Source organism: Thamnophis sirtalis, unplaced genomic scaffold (assembly GCF_051295495.1).
Source record: "Thamnophis sirtalis isolate CommonGarterSnake01/CBP01778 unplaced genomic scaffold, rThaSir2_p1.2 scaffold_3, whole genome shotgun sequence".
Lineage (NCBI taxonomy): Eukaryota > Metazoa > Chordata > Lepidosauria > Squamata > Natricidae > Thamnophis > Thamnophis sirtalis.
The window spans coordinates 20381022-20403888 of record NW_028261383.1 but is presented as its reverse complement, the minus strand read 5'-3'; positions in this window follow the sequence as shown (position 1 = coordinate 20403888).

Genomic DNA, 22867 nt, shown 5'->3' with positions numbered 1-22867 from the left:
AATAAGTAATAAATAACAGCCTGATACATTGGGACACATTGTTTTTAAGTTTCTTTTTGGCCTATTATGCAGCTACAGGCTGCTCCTCCTTTTAGCATATAGTTCTTTAGGCAGCATGCATTTCCCTTTCCCCTCAAGAGTTTCCCCACAAATCAAGTTATTGTAGTGTGGAAATAGCTTTATATTTAAACTTATTCCTTCTTGTGCCCAGCAGTCAGTAACTATCAAGGGAAAAGTGATTTATCTAGCCAAACATTCAAGAAGAATGTCAGGAACTGGGTATATCTAGTTTAATAGAAAGAAGAACTAGGGGAGACATGATAGCAGTGTTCCAATATCTCAGGGGTTGCCACAAAGAAGAGGGAGTCAAACTATTCTCCAAGGCACCTGAGGATAGAACAAGAAGCAATGGGTGGAACTAATCAAAGAGAGAAGCAACCTAGAACTAAGGAGAAATTGTTAGAACAATTAATCAGTGGAACAACTTGCCTCCAGAAGTTGTGAATGCCCCAACACTGGAAGTCTTTAAGAAGATGTTGGATAACTATTTGTCTGAAATGGTATAGGGTTTCCTGCCTAGGCAGTCCCTTCCAACTCTGCTATTGTATTGTATTGTATTTTAAGAACCTAAATAAGTCATAAACAGATGTTATAGGATCACGTGACATGTATGAGACATATGGAACAGCGTTCCATGGATAATAAAAATAACCATGAAAGGACAATGCCTATCCAAATTGTCAAAGGCCCCTTATGTCTGGAAATATCATTCCTGCTTGTTTTTCATATTGTTTCAAATATCAAACATAATTATCACATTAGTCAACTATCGTTTAGGCAAAAACACAATTTTATTAGAGGTTATCTTATACCTCTGATGCCTCAATATTTCTGACAAGATAGGCACATTAGTACATGAGGTATTCTGGGCCTACCTTCTTTTCTGGCTGTTTTGTCAGGAAATTGTGCAGCCGGCATCCAAATGAAGTCAGAGCCTCTGAAATGAATGTGTAGTTTTATATAAATTTAACTTCTACGCTAGATTTACATCAAATAAGATAGGCACATCACTGCATCCTGAGGTAAATCTCAGAACAGCATACAGAGACCAGAGATGAATAAAAGGCGGGGAAAAAGGGAAACTCCCCCTTTTACACCTAGCAACCAATCATAATGTAGATTGCCTCATGCAGGAGCCAACACTCTTCAACTACAACTATGTGTTTTGGCTCATTATATAGTTTATTGGTCCAGATATTAAATTATCTTGAACCCCTCCAATTTATAGCTGGGCAGTATTGAAACCAGTTCTTTCACAAGATCTTTGTGTCTTTCGATGGCTTTGTCATGACATCAGCTAAATTAATTTCTGATGGAGAATAAATTAGGTCTATTGCATTTTCTTTCACTGCTTCTCTGACATTACAATATTTTATGTCAACATACTTGAGTTCTACATGGGGCTGCCCTTGAAGAGTGTTCGAAGACTTCAGTTAGTCCAGAACGCAGCCGCGTGAGCGATTGTGGGTGCACCCAGGTACACCCACGTCACACCTATCCTCCACGAGCTGCACTGGCTACCCATTAGTCTCTGGACCCGCTTCAAGGTGCTGGTCGTTACCTATAAAGCCCTACATGGCATCGGACCTGGGTACCTGAGAGACCACCTCCTGCCGATTACCTCCCATAGACCGATTAGATCTCACAGGTTAGGTCTCCAGATTCCATCTGCCAGCCAATGTCGGCTGGCGACTCCCCGGGGGTGAGCCTTCTCTGTTGCAGCTCCAGCCCTCTGGAATGACCTCCCCGTGGAGATCCGGACCCTTACTACCCTCCCGGCCTTCCGCAAAGCCACCAAGTCCTGGCTGCTCCAGCAGGCCGAGGGGCTTGTGAAACATCCAGCCCCACAGAAACTGTGAATGTTGCGTATTTTAAAGTGTTGTTTTTGTCTATTTATCCCCCTTCCCTTGTTTATTGTGAGCCGTCTGGAGTCCTTCGGGAGTGGGCGGCATACAAGACAAATAAACTAAACTAAACTAAACTAAACTTTTGGTTTTTACACTCTGACCTGTTGCCAGTTGTATACATGCCATTTATGTTATCTTCAAATACTTTCACTTCAATATCCAAATCCTTTAAAAATTGTATATGCTGTGTTATCTCTGAACACATTTCTGACAATACCATGAATTCCACCTCAGCTGTGGAAATGGCAATTGAAGTCTGTTCTCTAGATTTCCAACCAACTAGTGTGCCTGCAAACATTACAATAAATCCTGAAATGTACTTTTTATCTTGTACATCATTAGCTCAATCATTGTCTACAAAACATTTCAATGAAAATTCATTTAATGGTTGCAAATGCAATGCAAAATCTATAATTCCCCTTGTTTATGCTTTGGGCAACTAACCTTGCTTTATATTGTACTTGATTCATCAACCGGATTCATCAAAAGTTTTTTTTTGTACACCCATCTCCACCCAACAACTTTGTCGTCCCTCTGCAACCTCATTGGAGCAAAAACCTTATGTGTCTGCATAGATAACATTTCTTCATCCATTTCCTCTTTCCATATCTTTTGTTGTGGTGGAGGTACTGTATTTTTCGGAGTATAAGATGCACCGGAGTATAAGACGCACCAGGATTTTGAAGAGGCGAATTAAAAAAGTTTTTGCACTCTGAGACGTCCCAAAAATGACCCGTTTTTCACAAAAGTGGGCCCATTTTTTTTGTTTTTAAAAAAGGGCTTGAATACCTTTGCAGGCTTGCAGAGTGCTCGCCCCCCCCGCAAAATTGAGCAAAAAAGGGCCAGTTTTTTGCTCCTTTCTGCCTCCCCCAGCCCTTCTAAGGTCTATTCACGGCCATTTTGGTGAAGGGTCAGGGTTTGGGGAGGCCAAAAATGCTGTATTCAGTGTATAAGATGCACCCAGATTTTCACCCTCTTTTTTGAGGGAAAAAGCTGCATCTTATACTAAGAAAAATATAGTGAATTTAATACTTCTATGTAGTTTGGGGGCTCATAAAAATATTACATACTTTTACCTCATCTGCTATGAATCTGGATAAACACTTTTGTTCTTTCAGAACTCCTTGGAATAAAGCATTTGTCAGCGTTCCAAATATCATGCAGAATTAAATCAGAGTCCAAGGCAGAGCTATCCTTAAAGTTCCAATTTAATAAGACAGACATGTTGGCAACGAACTGTGGAATCCCAAATCTGAAAACTTCCTGGGACTCCACCCAGTTGAAAGTTCATGATCTTATCCCCACACCCACAAATCCATCACATGGTCCAATCTTCTTCGGCCACGCTGGCATCTCCACCCAGCTGGTTCCGGTCAGGTGCAGAGGTGCGGAGACAAAAGATGACTTTGGGCTTCTAGAAAGGAATGACAACAACACATTCCACAATTCTACTCTTTTCTATTTCCCCCTCCCAACTACTACACTAATGAAACAGCATTGTGAAATAATAGAAAGTGTGGCAGGCTAAAGATCCTAAAAGGAACATAACTACAGGCCTGACAACGTTCCTGTTTCACCAGAACCTTACTCGACCCCCAAAGGGGTCCCGACCTACAGATTGAGAACCACTGCTCTAGACCCTGAACTACTCTCAGATTTCTGTTTAATGTGCTTGTGTCAATGTTCATTAATTGGAGACCTCTGACTAACAGGCATTAAAATTTGAATATTGGCACATACCTTTTCCCAATTCTCATGTTCAGAAAATACTTTTCTTCCTACAAGGATAATATCCACATAACATACTTCACCAGACCAGGAAAATGTTTTTGCAGCCACCTTGAGACAGAAAACAGCTCTACGTTGTGCAGACTCCATGGAGCCTTTAACAAACTATGAGTGACAACCGCCAATCCTTTAATCCTCCCCTGGTCAACCCATAAACTGGGGTGGGCACATTTCTGACCAAGAAGATGATACCTCGTGTCTGGGCACAATCAGGCTTGAGTGAGACATGGCAGATAACATAAGGGACGAGAGCAGCCTTGTTGTGCATCAGCCTGACATTCAAAAACAACAGATGGAACTCCGAGCCACTAAGGATCTGGTAACTAGGCAGTGAGATTAGAACCCAAGGACCATATAATGGGACCACTTTCAAGTACAGGTAATCCTTGACTTACAACAGTTTTGTTTAGTGATAGTTCAAAGTGATATCAGCACTGAAAAAAGTGACTTATTTCCCTATTTCACAGCTATGACCTTTGCAACATCAAAATTCAGATACTTGGCAACGGGATCACCATTTGCTACCTTCTGACAAGCAAAGTCAATGGGGGAGCCAGATTCACTTAACAACTTATCAACTGCAGTGATTCACTTAACAACGGAGGCCAGAAAGATCATAAAATGAAGCAAAACTCACTTAACAAATGTCATACTTAACAAATGTCACACTTAACAATGGAAATTTTGAGCGCAATTATGATTGTAAGTTGAGGACTCCCTGTAATGGATTGGGATATGGGGCCACCTTTTGCTCACCCTCGGGTTGGACCTGCGGATCCCCCTCAGCTCCCCCTCCCACTCAGATTTCTTGTTCTCTCTTCTAGGCCAAGATGTATATATTAAGGTGCCTGCCTCCAGATGAAAAACATCAACAATCATCCCAGGGAAATCAGGGCATCTGAACTGTTGAGGAGCCGAGGTGGCTCAGTGGTTAAATGCAGCACTGCAGGCGACTTCAGCTGACTGCAGTTCTGCAGTTCGGCTTTTCAAATCTCACCAGCTCAAGGTTGACTCAGCCTTCCATCCTTCCGAGGTGGGTAAAATGAGGACCCGGATTGTTGGGGGCAATATGCTGACTCTGTAAACCGCTTAGAGAGGGCTGAAAGCCCTATGAAGCGGCATATAACTGCTATTGCTATTGTTCCTTCAAAGCACTTGGAGGTTTATTGAGTGAAATGTCAAAGGGATCTCATCTCACTAGATGCATCCATACAATGAGAAGAAGGGCCACCAGGGTCCCCCCAAATTTTTTGGGTGTGTGTGTGTGGTAAGAAATCAGGTCACACTAACCACCGCAGTGTAGGCATTGTCACCACCTCAGCTTTCCTATCTCTTAGTCAGCTCTCACCCCAAAACTAAAACTTGTAGAAGAGATGGGAAATGAAATTTCACTTCAAACTTAGGGAATACCAAAATCAGCTCCAATTTAGGATCAATATTTGGAGATTTCATAGAAAAGAAAAACTAGATTACTCTTTACATTAGGGAGGATTCAGGGGTACTGATTGTCATCTTGGCATTAGAAGACAGGCAGCCCTCGAATTAAGTGTCAACATCCTAGAGAGGCCTCACACTCAGAGGTGGTATTCAGCCAGTTCTAACAGGTTCTGGAGAACCGGTAGCAGAAATTTTGAGTAGTTCGGAGAACTGGCAAACAGGCTGGCCTCGCCCCTGCTGCCTCCCAGCCTCCCAACTGATCATCTTTTGCTGCCCTGAATAGGAGAATGGAGCTGGAAAGCAGGTTAGTGAGATGGGGAGGGAATGGGGATTTTGCAGTATCCTCCTCCTGCCACGCACACAAAGCCATGCCATACCCACAAGGCCACGCCCACAGAACCAGTAGTAAAAAAATTGAATCCCCCCCCAACAATCACACTCCATAGTTCTGGGTGACCTTCCACAGTAGTCCCTGGAGACAAGATACCATATTGAAGGACAGCAGAAGTCATTACCTGGGTGACTTCCTCCAGCATCACTTTCTAGACATGTCCTGACAGGAAGGTACCCAACCACTACGTGATGGTGCCCCCAGGGGTGTAAATGTGATTTTTCAATAACAGGCCTATCTCCAGCTGCCTTTCCTCACAGGGAGCCTAGGAAGAATTTCGGAAGCCCCAGAGGACAAATTGCCTCTCACTGTAATCATCATCATCCTGGTCTTTGAGGCCTCTTCTCCCACTTCTCCATCTGCCTTTGATGTAAACATCAGACTGAAGCAACATGGAAGGGATTTTATATCAGAAAAGGATAAACACTTCAGGTTATGCTCCGTGTGCCACAAATTTTGGGGCATGAACGGGGCTGAGCTCTTGCATGTAACTTTCTGTGCTTTCCAAATAAAGCTCGTTTTAGCTTTATTTGAATCAGGAAAAAGCCACTGGCATTCCCCACTTGTGAGAGTGCTTTGAATTCTTCTAACTCTTCTTTAGAAACAGGAAGGGAATTGATTCAGTCCCGTGAATTATGGGGCACCTGTTTTTGTTTCTGATGCTGCTAGGGTCCCAGCCAGTTTTTGGGAAGCTTGGGAAGAAGTGCCTGCTGAATTTCGAGCACCAGTATGGGAAAAAACCTTGGAGCTATTACAGGCCAGGAGACCATCTCATTAGTATAGTCACCTCTATAACAAAAATGTTGCATATAATGCTGAGTTTCAACAATGCTCCTTTTAGTCAGCCTCACTCGTAAGTCATTCAGTGCAATGGGATTGCATTCTCTCCATCTGCAATTCTAACTCTCTCATTCTCCTCTTCTTGATCCATTTATTTCTATATTGTAGAATCTGCCTAATTTCCTGAATTGATTTGATTTTCATGGCTTACATTTCCTGTCTTCTTTTATGGAAGAAACTCACATTCATAGAATCACAGGGGAAAAAAAACTTGAAAGAAGTCCACACTTCTTTCTTATTGCCATCTGATCCTGAATTTGTGACTTGAATATTGACTTTTATTTAAAGTAGTGATTGTAGTTTCTCTTGCCCAACTTATATTCATATTTTTATATGGATTGAGCTCTCATTGATAGTGATCCTTATAGGAATAGAGGATGATTTTTTTTTAAAAAAAGTCTTTTCTGGGCCACTTATGAAACATCCTCTTTCTTTTGTGATGGTTCTACTTTAATGATTGAGTTATTTTGCAACCTGGTTACTGGGCTGATGAAAATTAGAACTGCTACATATTATGGTGTGTTTGTGCTTTTTAACTTTGGTGGAGGACTATCTCCACCCCTTCAACTGAACACTTACACATATTAAACAGCTAAGGGTGACTATCATTTGTCTCTTGTTTTGGCACAATATTGTCTTAAGTAGGCTAGTAGAGAAAACATGGATTAAATAAAAACAGTATTTTTATTATTGCTGTTCATGATGCTGATATTAACATGAGCATTATTTTACACTAGTTTACCTTTGGGTAAACTAGAAACACAACGCTTTATTTACACTATTCAACTGGTAAACAATAATCACCAGCTCCTGCAGAATCTCACACTTGGCTACAACATCCACGACAACTGTTTTAACCCACTTGGCACTTCAGATGCCTTGCTGGACATGCTCTCGCCTGGAGAAGCCAATGTTCCCAACTACAACTGTGGAAGGATGGACAACATTTTGGCTCTTCTTGATGGAGCTCTTGAAGACATTTCCACTCAGATGTCAACATTAGTAGGCCCCTACAAAGTCCCACAGGTTTGTGTGTGTGTTTCCATATCTGATAAAATGAGTGGAGTGGTAGTGAGTGAGCGAGTGATAAAACCATATCTTTTCTATGAAATTTAAAAGCTGCTTTTCATTATGGACGTTGTATGTCTCATGACAGGGGATTGGGATCCACAGTGGGGAGGGAGCACACTTGTGAAGGAGAGAAGTGAGGAGTGGCTCTCTTTTCAATCAAAGGTTCTTCTGTACAATAGGAAGGTGAAGCAGTGATGAAAAGCTTACATTTTATACATCATCTTCATCAAAATAATAATCATTTCAATGTAGAACCAATCCCAGATCCAGGTAGAGTCCCAATGGATTACTTTATCTTTTTTGATCAAACTTATATGCCTTACAGATCCTTAGTAGCCACTAGCTTGAATTAACCATTTTATTTTAAAAAGTACAAGCATATTAGCCAACGTGTCAAATATCTTTTTTTAATCCTAATGTATGCATGATGACATTTGACATGTTGTTGTTGTTTGTTGTTTATTAATTTTGTATGCCGCCCACTCCCGAAGGACTCCGGGCGGCTCACAATAAACAGGGAAAGGGAAATAAATAAGACGATACAAAGAATTTAAAAATGCACAACATTCACAATTGAGGCGGGGCTGGATATTTCAACAGCCCCCAGCCTGTCGGAACAGCCAGGACTTGGTAGCTTTACGGAAGACATAAAAGACTTGAAGTGCAATAGACCCCCAAAAGAGGATATTCTACTTTCTGAATTATTCAAACAATATCCTAACTTGTGGGTCTCTTTATTAGCAGGGTGATTTACGTATATAAATACGACCTCCTATATCTGGTTGGGTGCAAATTGGCAATAATATTTCTATATATAAAAAAGGATGTGTAGTGTGCAGTGGCAGCCAAAAAAACCTATGCAATCCTAAATTGCATTAACAGAGGTATACAATCAAGATCAAGTGAGGTACTAATACCACTCTATAAAGCCCTAGTAAGACCACACCTAGAGTACTGCATCCAGTTTTGGTCACCACATTATAAAAAAGATGTTGAGACTTTAGAAAAAGTGCAGACGAGAGCAACCAAGATGATGCGGGGACTGGAGGCTAAAACATACGATGAGCAGTTTCAGGAACTGGGCATGGCTAGTCTAGTGAAGAGAAGGATCAAGGGAGACATGACAACAGTGTTCCAATATTTGAGGGGCTGCCACAGAGAGGAGGGGGTCAAGCTATTTTCCAAAGCACCTGAAGGCCAGACAACGAACAATGGGTGAAAACTGACCAAGGAGAGATTCAATATAAAAATAAGGAGGAATTTTCTGACAGAACAATCAACAATTGGAAAAGCTTTTGCCTTCAGAAGTTGTGAGAGCTTCATCACTTGACACTTTCAAGAAGAGATTGGATTGCCATTTGTCAGAAATGGTGTAGTGTCTCCTGCTTGAGCGGGTGTGTGTGTTAGTGGACTAGATGACATATAAGGTCCCTTCCAACTCTGTTAATCTGATCTGAATAAAATTTTGGCCCCTGGTCTAGTAGATATTGTAAAAAATAGAGTTCGGAATGGGTAGATGAACAAATAATTTCTTGCTAAACCAGAAACAGGTTTTAGACAGACATTTGACTGACCAACCACAGTCAGGGTGTAGTCGTCAATGGAAATACATGGAGGGAAGCATACAACAGTGGGGTACACCAAAGTTCCATCTTAGTGGCAGTTCTCTTCAACATCTTCATGACCAGATGAAGGGAAAGAAAGGATCTCATCAAATTTGGAGAACACCTAGCTGGTGAGAATTGCCTGTAATTTGCAAGTTGGACTAAAGATTCAGAAGGATCTTGATAGTCTTTAGCACTGGAGCCTATTCAACAAATTGGAATTCTGGTGTTAGAAAAGTAACGTCCTAGACCTACACAAGAAAATCAAAATGCACAGTTATAGAACCAATGGTACCTGGCCAACAGTAGTAACTGTGAGAGGGATCTTGGTGTCCTAGTGAATCACCATTATAATACATGCCAGCAGTGAGCTGCAGCTGTCAAAAAAGCCAATGCAGTTGTAGGCTGCATCAACAGAAGGATAGTACAAGGTCAAGTGATGTGATGGCACTGCTGTATCCTCCACTAGTGAGGACAGATGTGAAATATTACATTGTGGTCACCAAAACAAAAAAAGATGCAGAGATTTTAGAAAGAGTACAGAGTAGAGCAACAAATACGATAAGGGTCTGGTTTCTAAACCATGCAATGAACAGTTAAGGGAACTGAGTATGTCTAGTGTAAGGAAGAGAAGGACTAGGCGTGATAAGATAAGTATCTTTAAATATTTGAGGGGTTGTCACAGACAAGAGGGGTAGACCTACTCTCCAAACCTGAGGGCGAGGAAAAATAATGAGTGGAAACTCATGGAACTACACTGAGAATTTTTTTTCGAGAGCTGTTTTGGTTATTCCACGTAAACTTTATGTTTTTTGGTGTGCTGAATCCGAAAATGACCTCCATTTTGTCATAGGACATCACGTTTCCTGACAATTTAGATAACTGTTAAATAAGGCAATACCTCAAAATAAATGGAAATAGACTTATAAAATTAAAGTTTTATTACAATATTTTCATGAAAATCCTTTTTTGAACTGAAATGAGCTCACCGACACACACTAAACTCGAGTCTTCTTCCTTGTGAGGCTCCTCTTGGTGCATTTAGCTTGTGAGTAGCATCTGGAATGTCTCCTTCTACCATTAGAAGCACAGATTTAAAACTTGCTTAGCTTATGTATAAATTGCTGACCATCAGATTTACAGTGCTATATTTTTTTTACATAACTCGGACAAACCCTTTAAGGTTTTTTTTGGCATTTTATATCTTAAATGCACTTATGTGAATTAATTAATAGTAATTTGGACTTTAAATTTGGTTAAAAACCCATAATATAAAAAAATGCCAAAAATTAAAAAAAAATTGATAAATTTGAAGGCAATTTTGCATGTTGTGGCAAATCATGACGTCTATGAGTTTTTTCAATATTTTATTTGTTTTCAGCACACCAAAATACATGGAAATTAGATGAAAATAATCAAACAGCTTTTTAGTCGCAGACCTATGAGTGGAATAACTTGCCCCGTGAAGCTGTGGATGTTCCATCATAGGATATTTTCAAGAAGAGTTTGGACAACCACTTGTCCTGAATGCTATAAATTCTCCTCTTCAAGAAGAGAGTTGGGCTGGAAGGCCTTCAAGCTCCCTTCCGATCCTATGATTCTATGAGACTATTGATTTTATTTAGGTAACTTGAGTGTTGAATGAAACATTTGCAAGAAAACAATCAAGCTCAGAGAACTGAAGTTCATCTCATTTCAACTCTGAGCTACAAATATTCTCCTTTAAAAGCACACCGTCTTTGAATTCTATGGTTTTATGTATGAGGACATTGTAAAAATCATCTAGTCCTTAGCTGTTCTTAAAAGTAGGTAAATACAACCTCAGATGAACATGGCATATTATACCATGCCATCATTTATTTTACAAAAAGGAAGCAAACATGGAGAAGCCATATGTGAAAAACTAAGTACACCTTATGATTTAATAGCTTGTAGACCCACCTTTAGCACCAATAACTTGAAGTAATCATTTTCTGTATGACTATCAGTCTTCTCATATCTTTGTGGAGAAATTTTGGCCCAGTCTTCTTTGCAACATTGCTTCAGTTCATTCAGGTTTTGGGGAATTTGTTTAGGCACAACTCTCTTGAGGTCACACTACAGCATTTCAATTGACGTCTGGAATTTGACTGGGCCATCACAATACTCTGATTCTTCTTTTTCAGCCATTCTGTTATAGATTTGTTGGTGTGCTTGGAAACATTGTCCTGTTGCATGATCCAGTTGGTCAAGCATTAGCTGTTGGACAGGTGGCCTCACTTAATATTTGCTTAATGTCATTAATATTTTAAATAATGACTAATCAAGAAACTATTTTAATAAAGACATCAGAAGAAAGTTGGATTTATTAATAGCTTTTGCCCTTGATCTGACTCCAGATATAACACAGATTTTTTTTCACTGCTTTTACAGATCAGTTATGAAATTGTTTCAGAGGCACAGTCTGACAAAAGCGAATTCCCTTTTTTTCACCCGATGCTCCCCCAAAATGGGATCCAGTTCCCAGTAATTGTCCAACTGCTCCTCTATTTCAGATGGACCTTGATTGGTCTTTTTTCTCCAGACTCGGAAGATGGAGATAATTTCATGAGAACTTTTATGCCTGTGCTTGTCAGGAATGGAATTTGTGTGGTTCTATCACAACAATTGTCAGTGATTGAACATAGAGCACCCCTCAGGGATGCCCTGTCTAAGTGGAGACAAGTTAATGTCTTTGTTCACTTCATGGGAAATGTTCATCTTTGGGACAGAATTCGTCCTTTCCATTTAACACTTGAAAGTTTGCCGGGACCCATTGAAGGGAAAGTCTGGATCACCACAACTTTGGGAATGTATTCAATTAAAGACAACAGACTTCTCAAATACATCCATAGTATTTGGAGCTTTGCTTTTCTGCCCAAAAGAAAGCCAAATTATGGTGCCTTCAAACCCTATTTCTTTCTAGATCCCCAGTTTGAAGATCAGTCTTTTCACTGTTCTTTTTCAAAGCATGTCTTTTCTGTCAAAGGCCGGAGAAGATGTTCCCAGAAAGCACCATTGAAAACACAACAGAGAAAAAACAGTTTGAAGATCCCAAATATTGACCACATTTACATTATGGTTATGACTCTGGCACATGTCTTGAAGGCTGCATATGACTCCAGATCCAGATGGACTAGGAAGGAGACACCGGGGGCTCCAAGGCTTCAGCCATGGCAGGTATGGAGTCCAGACAAGGACCCATCAAAGTAAATTCTTTTTAGAAGGAAAGCAAAGGAGGAAGAGGAGGAGAACCATGTCAACCTCATTGTGCTACAAAAAACCAACAGATTTAATTGCTCAGAAGATACTTTACTAACAAATTAGCACCAGATATAGTTTCCTATTAAACACTGTTAATTTTTAAAGGATTTTTGCAACTTAAAAAATATTCTTTATGTATGGTTCATTTATACAGTAATCCTCTCCTGTGCCTGAATTAATTTTTCTCTATGTGACCCTATGGAATAGCAGTGAACAGATCTAAATCTTCTGTGCACTGGTGGGTTTAAGCAGGTTCACACCTATCCGGGAGAACCGGTTCTTAACTTTCTAAGCAGTTCACAGAACCAGTTGTTGGAAGAAATCTCATTTTGTCCCCCCCCCCTTTACAGAGCTAATCCTGTAAAGAAGGCAGGAAGAAAACATTCTGGTGTTGTTTCTAGCCTAATCTTTATTACCCTGCTTACAGAAACTGCCTCTCCAGTTAACCCTTGTTACATTGTAACAGCTAAGGCGAAGCGCCCATTGACCTGAGTGATGTTGAGTTGGCCACGCCCACTCAGTCACATGACTACTGATCCCCCACCTACCCAGCTGGTCATCAGGGCAGAGAACCGGTTGTTAAATTATTTGAATCCCACCACTGCTTCTGTGCAACATCTCTCAGTTATTGGAAGAGTGCTGTATCCTCCCTTCTACTAAGAGATTGTGTTAGCTTTCTGATTTTTAGCTCCCAGACCAAGATCCATCTCATCCTGGGCACACTTTTTTTAACTATTACCATCTGGCAGATGGTACATGACAATAAAAACAAGGACAAATAGGCTGAAACACAGCTTCTATCCCAGAGCAGTAACTATATTGAATTCTAACTATATACTATAGTAACTATTGGGTAATATTAATGCAGTATCAGGGGTTTTCAATTCAATTCAATTGTATAGAATGTGAAGGGTGTCCGTTTTTGTTTTATTTTTATAGTTTTCTTATGTATGATGTACACTGAAGATGGCATTTAATTTCGTTGTACAAGGTGCAATGACAATAAACTAAAGTAAGCTAAGCTAAGCTAAGATAAAATAAGATAAACTAAATTAAGCTAAACTAAGCTAAACTAAGATAAGGTAAGGTAAACTAAGCTAAAATAAGGTTCCTGTTGTCTTTCCTCAGGATTAAGAGCAGCTCCTTTGAACTTTTCCTTGGATTTTATGGCACCTCATTAATTTGATTCAGGTTTCGTGTAATGTCTTCTCCAAGCATAGTGCCTGCAAGGGAAGCTCGTACTTGAGTTGACATCTCACCAAACCAGAACACTGACTTCCCCAAATTGTAATGGATGCATTTTCCTTCTTTCCATGAGCATCACAGTGCCAATTCACATTCAGTTTGCAACCAACTATTATTTTGACATCATTTTCACAAATATTCATGTCACGTTTAGTCATCCTTTTTCCAGTCCCTCATTAATGTTCTAATAGCAATAGCAATAGCAATAGCAGTAGACTTATATACCGCTTCATAGGCCTTTCAGGCCTCTCTAAGCGGTTTACAGAGAGTCAGCATATTGCCCCCAACAATCTGGGTCCTCATTTTACCCACCTCGGAAGGATGGAAGGCTGAGTCAACCCTGAGCCGGTGAGATTTGAACCGCTGACCTGCTGATCTAGCAGTAGCCTGCAGTGCTGCATTTAACCACTGCGCCACCTTGGCTCTTAATACAAGATACCATAGTATTTTAAGTACTAGTTGCTAAAACTGTCACATTTTTCTATTGAATTTTATTCATGCACCTTTCTCTATCAGGAAGTCATAAATACCTTTTGGAAACTTGATATTTTTAAAACAAGTTCAAATTAACTTTATCTAAGAATTGGTATAAATCTTGCACCACAAAATGGTCACTTATTGAATCTACTGTATTAATGATAATATAGATGATGAAAATGACTGAGGCCTAATTGTTATTTGTAACTACTTAGTATATTATGAGGAAGATTAGAAGGATTAAAATTATTTCAGTAATTTTAAGACACTTTTTATCCACTTAATTATCATAGCATCCAGTCCTCATATCACTTGGGTCCTTAATCATCACATCACAAAACAGTTAATATTTTGCTGAAATCAAGGTATATCACCATCATTCAAGTAATCTATTAAGGAAATGCAATGACATGTGAGACTAATTTTTGGGATGGAGAGAAGAGATGCTTTCTAGGGAATGATCAGATAAGGGGCAGGGAACTTGTAGCTGAATAACAGGCAGCTTCCTATGATCGAGCCAAGGTGGCGCAGTGGTTAAATGCAGCACTGCAGGCTACTGCTAGATCAGCAGGTCAGCGGTTCAAATCTCACCGGCTCAGGGTTGACTCAGCCTTCCATCCTTCCGAGGTGGGTAAAATGAGGACCCAGATTGTTGGGGGCAATATGCTGACTCTCTGTAAACCGCTTAGAGAGGCCTGAAAGGCCTATGAAGCGGTATATAAGTCTACTGCTATTGCTATTGCTATTGCTATCTTCCCTAACTTTTCAGGCTTAAAAAGAGTTAGAGAGAGAGTTGCAAAACTATCTTTGCAGTGCTCAAAAAGTAGAATTATCTCATGTGGTCATTTTTCATGTCTGAGAGAACATTAGCTTGGTAACTTTCATCTAGAAAAATCTATCTTTTGTGGTAATCATCCTGTTGTTTTCAAGAACTTTATGAATAATCTTTGCTGTTGTTATTTTGTTCAATTTATTTGACACCTACTCTAGAATGTTCCCTATAGTTCACCAAATGTGTCAATTAATTTTTGCCAATTATATATTTTGTCAATATATTGACAATTTTCCAAAAACGTTTTTACTCACTTACGAAAACAGTGGTAAACAAATTGTTCTCCTAAGATATCCTCATATTTAAAAAATCATAGAAGAAATATTCAAATGTGAAAAGACCACACGGGATAAGAAACCGAGGTCTCTCCTTTCTATTCTAGTTCCACCCATTCTTGGAGAAGAATGAGTTTTCCAATCTTTCATGGCAGAAACTGTACTTGGACCAAAAAGGAGACATAACAGCTGATCTGGCAATCATGGTCTCATTGGTTTTCTCTAACAGGAATCCTATCCAAGCACCACTGGGGAGTTTTGAAAGACAGAGACTTATTATCAGCCAAGATGTTCTTTCAGAGCTAAAGTGGCTTAACAAGGTGGTGTAAAATATGGTTGTGTTTTTTGTTTTTTCTAAAGATTAGGCCCCCTTTCAAGTGAGTTAACTCTAGTTACAATGGTAGATGACTTTCATTGAAAGTTGGATGCATGGAGGAGAAAACTGTGGTTTTCATAGGATGCTGATGGGTGAGGGGGAGTTAATACTAGTCACAAAGGTTTCCTTGAGATGCTATAATATGGAACACTGTTTTAGACTGATTCACCCATGTCTAACTGCATGGTAAAGGTAAAGGTTCCCCTCGCACATATGTGCTAGTCATTCCCTACTCTAGGGGGCGGTGCTCATCTCCGTTTCAAAGCTGAAGAACCAGCGCTGTCCGAAGATGTCTCCATGATCGTGTGGCCGGCATGACTAAACGCCGAAGGCACACAGAACATTGTTACATTTCCACCAAAGTTGGTTCCTATTTTTCTACTTGCATTTTTACATGCTTTCAAACTGCTAGGTTGGCAGAAGCTGGGACAAGTAACGGGAGCTCACTCCGTGATGCGGCGCTAGGGATTTGAAGCGCCGAACTGCTGACCTTTCTGATCGACAAGCTCAGTGTCTTAGCCACTGAACCACCACGTCCCTTTATCACTGCATGATACGGCATGCTTTTTCTTTAGGGTACAGACCACGGTCCTTCTATATGTCTTCTATAATCTAGAATTTAGAATCTCTGTCCAACTAGTGAGAAATCCTCAAGTGCTGGTGTTTGCATTGCTAATAGCCTCAGGTTCTTTTAACCAGTGCCTGAATTAAAGTTTGGACTGAATTGGATGAATGTAATCATGACTGGTTAGAGGTCCCCTTGGTCCAAGTAGGAAATATGCTTCAAAGTGTCCTGCCGGGGGAAACTGATACATGAAAGTGTAGGTTCATAGCTTGTGATGTTCTTAAACAGACCAGAGTTATGCATACTTTTCTATCACCCCATTGAAATAGAATAATAGACTTTCTGCTCCTAGGAAGAAGTTAACTTGAAATCATAATAATAGCAATAGCACTTAGACTCAGATACCGCTTCACAGTGCTTTACAGCCCTCTCTAAACAGTTTACAGAGTCGTCATATTGCCCCCAACAATCTGGGTCCCCAATTTACTGACCTCAGAAGGCGAGAAGACTGAGTCAACTTTGAGCTGCTCAGGATTGAACTCCTGGCAGTGAACAGTGACTGCTACTATGGCTAATCTGTGCTCTGATATTCCCTGACTCAGAAATCTGAAGCAATAAAATATGAGTTTGATCCAAAGAAATGCCCTTCCTCATATCAGAAGTAACAAGGGAAAATTTGAAAAGAAATGCTACTTAGATTTGTCCTTTGGCTTGTTAGAAGGCACTTCATCTGAAAACCACTTGAATGCAATTGTTTATCTTACTTTAAGCCACCTTAAGACTCTCTGGGGAAAAAGGAGGCTACAAATTAATAATTATAGATCTGTCTTTTCATGCCAGTTGATGTTATCTAATTATAGTTCTTCAACAGAAAAAAGCTGTTCTTGGATACCTAACTGGGCCTTAGAAATACTCCATTTCATTCTCATGTTCAACTTGTTGTGGTAAAAGGTGCTTAATTTACCCCCTTTTAAGGGACAGGTTCTCATAACCTCACTTCCATGTCCTCTCACTCCAGTTCTAAAAACCAGTCAATTTTAGTCTTAATTCATCAGCATGTCACCCAAACAAACAAACAAATCTCTTTTAATGTTGACAGCTGTAATTTGTAAGGAATTTTTCCAATATAGTTTAATTGGAAGTTGGTTTTGGATTGCTTTCAAGGGGGAAAATTGGGTTTGCAATCTTTAATATACTCCAGAAGAAACCTTTGCAGATTTTACTGCTTAGAAGTTTCTTTCTTCATCACAGTATTGTATCTTTTAATAAATTGAGTAGAATAAAAAAAGTAAAAGTCCATTACAATAGTTTTAACTTAATATAAGATCATCAAACTTTAAAATCATGGATATACGAAGCTTGGAGAAATGCATGTTAATGCAGCCATGAGGATGAACCCACTAATTGCCAATTAATGTGTAAATAGCAGTAGACTTATATACCGCTTCATAGGGCTTTCAGCCCTCTCTAAGCGGTTTACAGAGAGTCAGCATATTGCCCCCAACAATCTGGGTCCTCATTTTACCCACCTCGGAAGGATGGAAGGCTGAGTCAACCCTGAGCCGGTGGGATTTGAACCGCTGAACTGCTGATCTAGCAGTAGCCTGCAGTGCTGCATTTAACCACTGCGCCACCTTGGCTCTAATAAATCCTTTATTAGGTCCATTCCTACAGATATTTTTAAAAAGTCCTTTAATGGAATGTTAAATGACAAAAAGAAAAGGGAGTAACTAAATGAGAACAATCTGCCAATAGTTACATCTCTTGCAACCATTTGGAACTAGTTAGAAATTTAATATTTACCTAAGTGAAGCCCAGAGACTAAATGCCTTATGTTTTTTCCATGGATGGTTATTCCTGACACATTTTCTTGGGCATTCTTTGCTTTTCTGCCTAGTCTTTGCCTCAATCCAAATGTGTGGAAAATTGTCGTCCTGGATTTTTCAAGCGGGCTCGAGAAGGAGAGCCAGATTGCTGTTATGACTGTGTGTCTTGTCCAGAGGGAACCATCTCCACCCAAGAAGGTTGGTCACAACAAAGAAAAAGGCAAGCTTTCATTCAGAGCATTTTCATGAAAGTGCAGGTTAAATGACAGATTTAAGCTTAAATGTTTCCTTGTTTTTTTCTTCCAAATTTCTTATCTAAAGAGAGGAATGGCAAAGAGATCTTGAAGGAGGAGCTGGATAGAAGTAAGAGAGTATGGTGGATTGGGCAACCTTTAGTACAGAGCAAACACCTTTTCTGCTTTATAGTATAGATGTATCATTTCATGTTCACTTTTTCAGGAACAGAGAAAGGCATAGTGGTTAGACTGCAGTACTGCAGGCTACTTCAGCTGATGGTTAGCTGCACTTTCGCAGTTCAAACCTCACCTCAAGGTTGACTCAGCCTTCCATCCTTCCGAGGTGGGTAAAATGAGGACCCAGATTGTTGGGGGCAATTTGCTGACTCTGTAAACCGCTTAGAGAGGGCTGTAAAAGCACTATGAAGCAGTGTATAAGTCTAAGTGCTATTGCTAACATCTGAGTTTTTTCAAACTTGAGGAATTGTCTTAGGTTCAACTCCTGGAAAGGTTATTGCAATACTTCCGACATAGTCCTCCCTTTGACAATCACAGGAGTGTTTTGCTGGTCCATAATGAGAAGGTGTGCACAGTTGTGGGTGCATCTCATTACACTCATATTACCACTGCTCTCAGTATCCTTTCAAGCCATTCAGGACTAGCTGTCTCTGTCAGCCAAATTGCACAAGATAGGCATATTAAGAAGTGTCATCTAGCAGTACTCATGAAGTATGCCTAGAAAGATTAACTGATTCTTTATTTACCTCTAATAATGTAGCTTCATTTGAAAGTCCATCACATTACACAGGAAATCCTTCAGCTGCTAGGAGTTTCCCCAAGTTTATAGATCTTAGCTATATGGATATTTTAAAAATAGTGTTCTTCTTATCTTTCTTCTGTGGAGATTTTAAAGAAATGCACCTTAGAAAATACTCCTGTTATAACTTTTTGTCTCAAGAACATATTTCTTGCTTTTTGATTTTCTCAGATACGGAAAAATGCAGCAAATGTCCAGATGATGAATATCCAAATGAGAACCAAATTCAATGTATTCCCAAAGTTAGATCCTTCCTGTCTTATAAAGAACATCTGGGCATCATCCTGTTCTCTTTTGCCCTAATCTTGTTCCTAACCACAGGCCTTGTTTTAATTATATTCATTAAATACCGAGAAACTCCCATTGTCAAAGCCAACAATCGGGACCTCTCTTACGTTCTCCTGGTCTCTCACCTGTTTTGCATCTTGTCTTCTTTTCTGTTTGTTGGTCAACCAAGGAACATGACTTGTCTTCTCCGACAAGCAGTCTTCAGTATTATCTTCTCAGCATCTATTGGTTCTCTCTTGGCCAAAAGCATCACAGTGGTGTTGGCTTTCATTGCCACAAAACCAGGAAACCGAGTGAAGAGGTGGTTGGGGAAGACTTTGGCCAACTCCATCATCCTTTCTTCTTCTGCTGTCCAAATTATCATCTGTTCTATCTGGCTGGGATTTTCTCCCCCATTCCCTGACTCTGATTTCTACTCCCAGCCTGGAGAGATCATCTTGCAATGCAATGAAGGGTCTGTTGTCATGTTCTACATCACCCTCAGCTACATGGGCTTCCTGGCTGCCATCTGCTTCACTGTAGCTTTCCTGGCCAGGAATCTCCCTGGGACCTTCAATGAAGCCAAGCTGATCACCTTCAGCATGCTGGTCTTCTGCAGTGTCTGGGTGACTTTTGTGCCCACCTACTTGAGCACCAAAGGGAAATATATGGTGGCTGTGCAGGTCTTCTCCATCTTGGCCTCCAATGCTGGGCTGCTGGGCTGCATCTTCATCCCCAAGTGCTACATTATCATTCTGAGGCCACATCTGAATACAAAGGAGCAGCTTACAACCAGAAGAAATGTAAAAAATTGACACAGGAATTTAAAGTCAACATTTTCTAACAAGCAATGCCTAGAAAATGGCCCGAGTTGTTCTCCATACATAAGTGGGCCAACAATTTTGCTCGAAATAATTAAAGGACATCTGGAAGTTCCCCAATATTTGTCTAGAGGAATTCAAAATATCCACAGAGCTCTGTTGAACCCTCAAAGGAACATATCTGTCCTTTTCCCTTAGCCTATTTATGACATGAGATAAATAAGATATAAGAAACTGTAAACTTTTTACAAATGAACTACAATAACAGACTGCTAACAGTGTGCTTTGAATTTTAACTTCATTGTTTAAGCTGCTAACTATTTTTTTCTTTCATATATGTAATGTATGGACAGGTCAGTTGGGTTGCAAATAGATGTACTGCACAAATCTGTAACAATTATATATTAACATAAGCAATTCATCATAAAAGCAAATAGCCAAGATTGATTCATATTGACTCATATCCTCCTTCACTTACATGTATTTGTTTGCATGTTTTGGATATAGTTTTGTCACCCAGCTTTTGCTATGGCCATAAATAAAAGCTGATAATTTTTGCAAGCCTCTCTCGAGTCTCACTCCCTTTGGCATTTCAGTGACTTGGGGAAACTGCTGGAACCTTACATATTTGTAGATTTTTATTAAACAAATTTGTAAGGCTGCCACACTCACCTATACATGCCATTGGCCAGCTTACAACTTTAAAATTCACACCATTAAAAACTCATTAAAATCCCATCCCAACATGAGGAGGCTGTGAGTGTATGATGTGAGTATATCATTGAAGGAGTTTCTCTCTATTTTTGGGAGAAGACTCTACTCCCAATATGTACTGTTTAATAAATACAGCCTTAATAAATACAATATAAATGAGCCTTGATTGTTTGGCTTTGCCTCCTGTATTTTGATTCCACAGAGACTGATGTCAGACACGGTATTCACAATTTGAGATCTGTAACCAGAGATGACAGCAGGGCACCATAAGTGTTGCAATGAGTTTGAGCCCATTTCCTTTTCCACTACAAAAAGGGGCAGCATTTAGTAGTGCGTAAGAATAACAGAATAACAGAGTTGGAAGTGACCTTAGAGGTCTTCAAGTCCAACCCCCTGCTCAGGCAGGAAACCCTACACCTGTGATTAGAGGTGGTATTCAGCAGGTTCTGACCAGTTCTGAAGAACCGGTAGTGGACATTTTGATTAGTTTGGAGAACCAGTAAATACCACCTCTGACTAGTCCTGCCCCCATCTATTCTCTGCCTCCCGAGTCCCAGCTGAGTCCAGGAGGGAATGGGGATTTTGCAGTATCTTTCCCCTGGAATGGGGAGGGAATGGAGATTTTACAGTATCCTTCCCCTGCCATCACCACCAAGCCATGCCCTCCTCCAAGTGCTGCTGTGGCCTAGAGGTGGAGCTCTCACTTCACGATCAGGAGGTTGTGAGCTCTCGCTTCACGATCAGGAGGTTGTGAGTTCAATCCTAGATAGAGGCAGATGTAGGGTCTCCTGCTTGGACAGGGGGTTGGACGAGATGACCTGCAAGATCCCTTCCAACTCTGTTAATGATGTTAATGACCCTCTGAAAGGATGCCAATGACCAGCTGTCTGCAAGGAATATAAATCCTTCTATTCTCCACCATCAAATCAGACCTGAAGAAGCTTCTCTGATGAGAAGCAAAACGTCTTCAAAGAAAAACAAAGTCCAGTTGCCTCCTGGAAAAGCACCTTAGATGGAACAATGGAAACTCTGTACACAGAGAAGTGGACAAAGTGAAGCCTTCGCCTTCAGATCTGGTGATAGCAAATCTCGTAGAGTCTGAAGAAGGGAAGCTTTGAGCCTGGGCAATGCTAGGAAAAGTAAAGGAAGAGCAACATTCCTCCCAACTGCCTTCCCAGAGTATGTAAATAGACTTTTCTTAGATGCTCTCATATAAAGAGAAGAAACATCTGTTGGTTGTCATAAGCAGATCATTTAATTAAGTGGAGGCTTTTACTAGTAGAAAATGTTTAGACCCAGGCTTCCTTAAAAAGCAAGAAGCAGAGTCTTGATCCCAGAAAACCCCCTTTTATTTACACATCTGTGAATTCCTTTCATTCACATCAGCAAGGCTTAGCAAACAGTCTTTCAGAGGAATGTTTATCCACATGAATCTTATTTTGTTTGGAGAGCTGCTAAATAACTATTTTCTAAATGCTGGGCAAGGCAAAATGTGGCACAGAGTCTCTTATAGTCACAAACAGAATTTTCCACTCTTGAAACAACCAAACGAATGAATTGTTTCCTGCAAAAGCCCACTCCCTAATCACTTCTCTTTTATTTCCTATGGGAGGGGTCAATCACCTCCAAGGTGTGGATTAACTTCTAAGTCAACCCTTGCTTTCTTAGTTGTTCTTGTCTTCTGGCAGCTCTGTGCATGTGCACACTGGGAACAGGCTCCAGCTGTTCCTCTGCCTCACTGCTGTCTAGCTCCCTCTCTGCCTCTGATGCAGATCCCTTGTTGAGCTTTCCTCAGACCCCACGACTGGCCCATGTTCTTTCCCAAACTCCTCACTGTCTAACTCTGCTGCCAGATCCGCTGGCCACTGGTGGGCCACAACAGAAAGGCAGATGCTGGTGCAATGGTTAAATGGGGTGTTTCAGCAGTGATGCATTCAGACGGAGGGAGTCACTTTGTGAACTAGGTAATCCAATCAATAGACTGTCCTGGGCATAGAGTTCAAATGTCACAGAGAACCAATTCGGTTTAGTGCTGC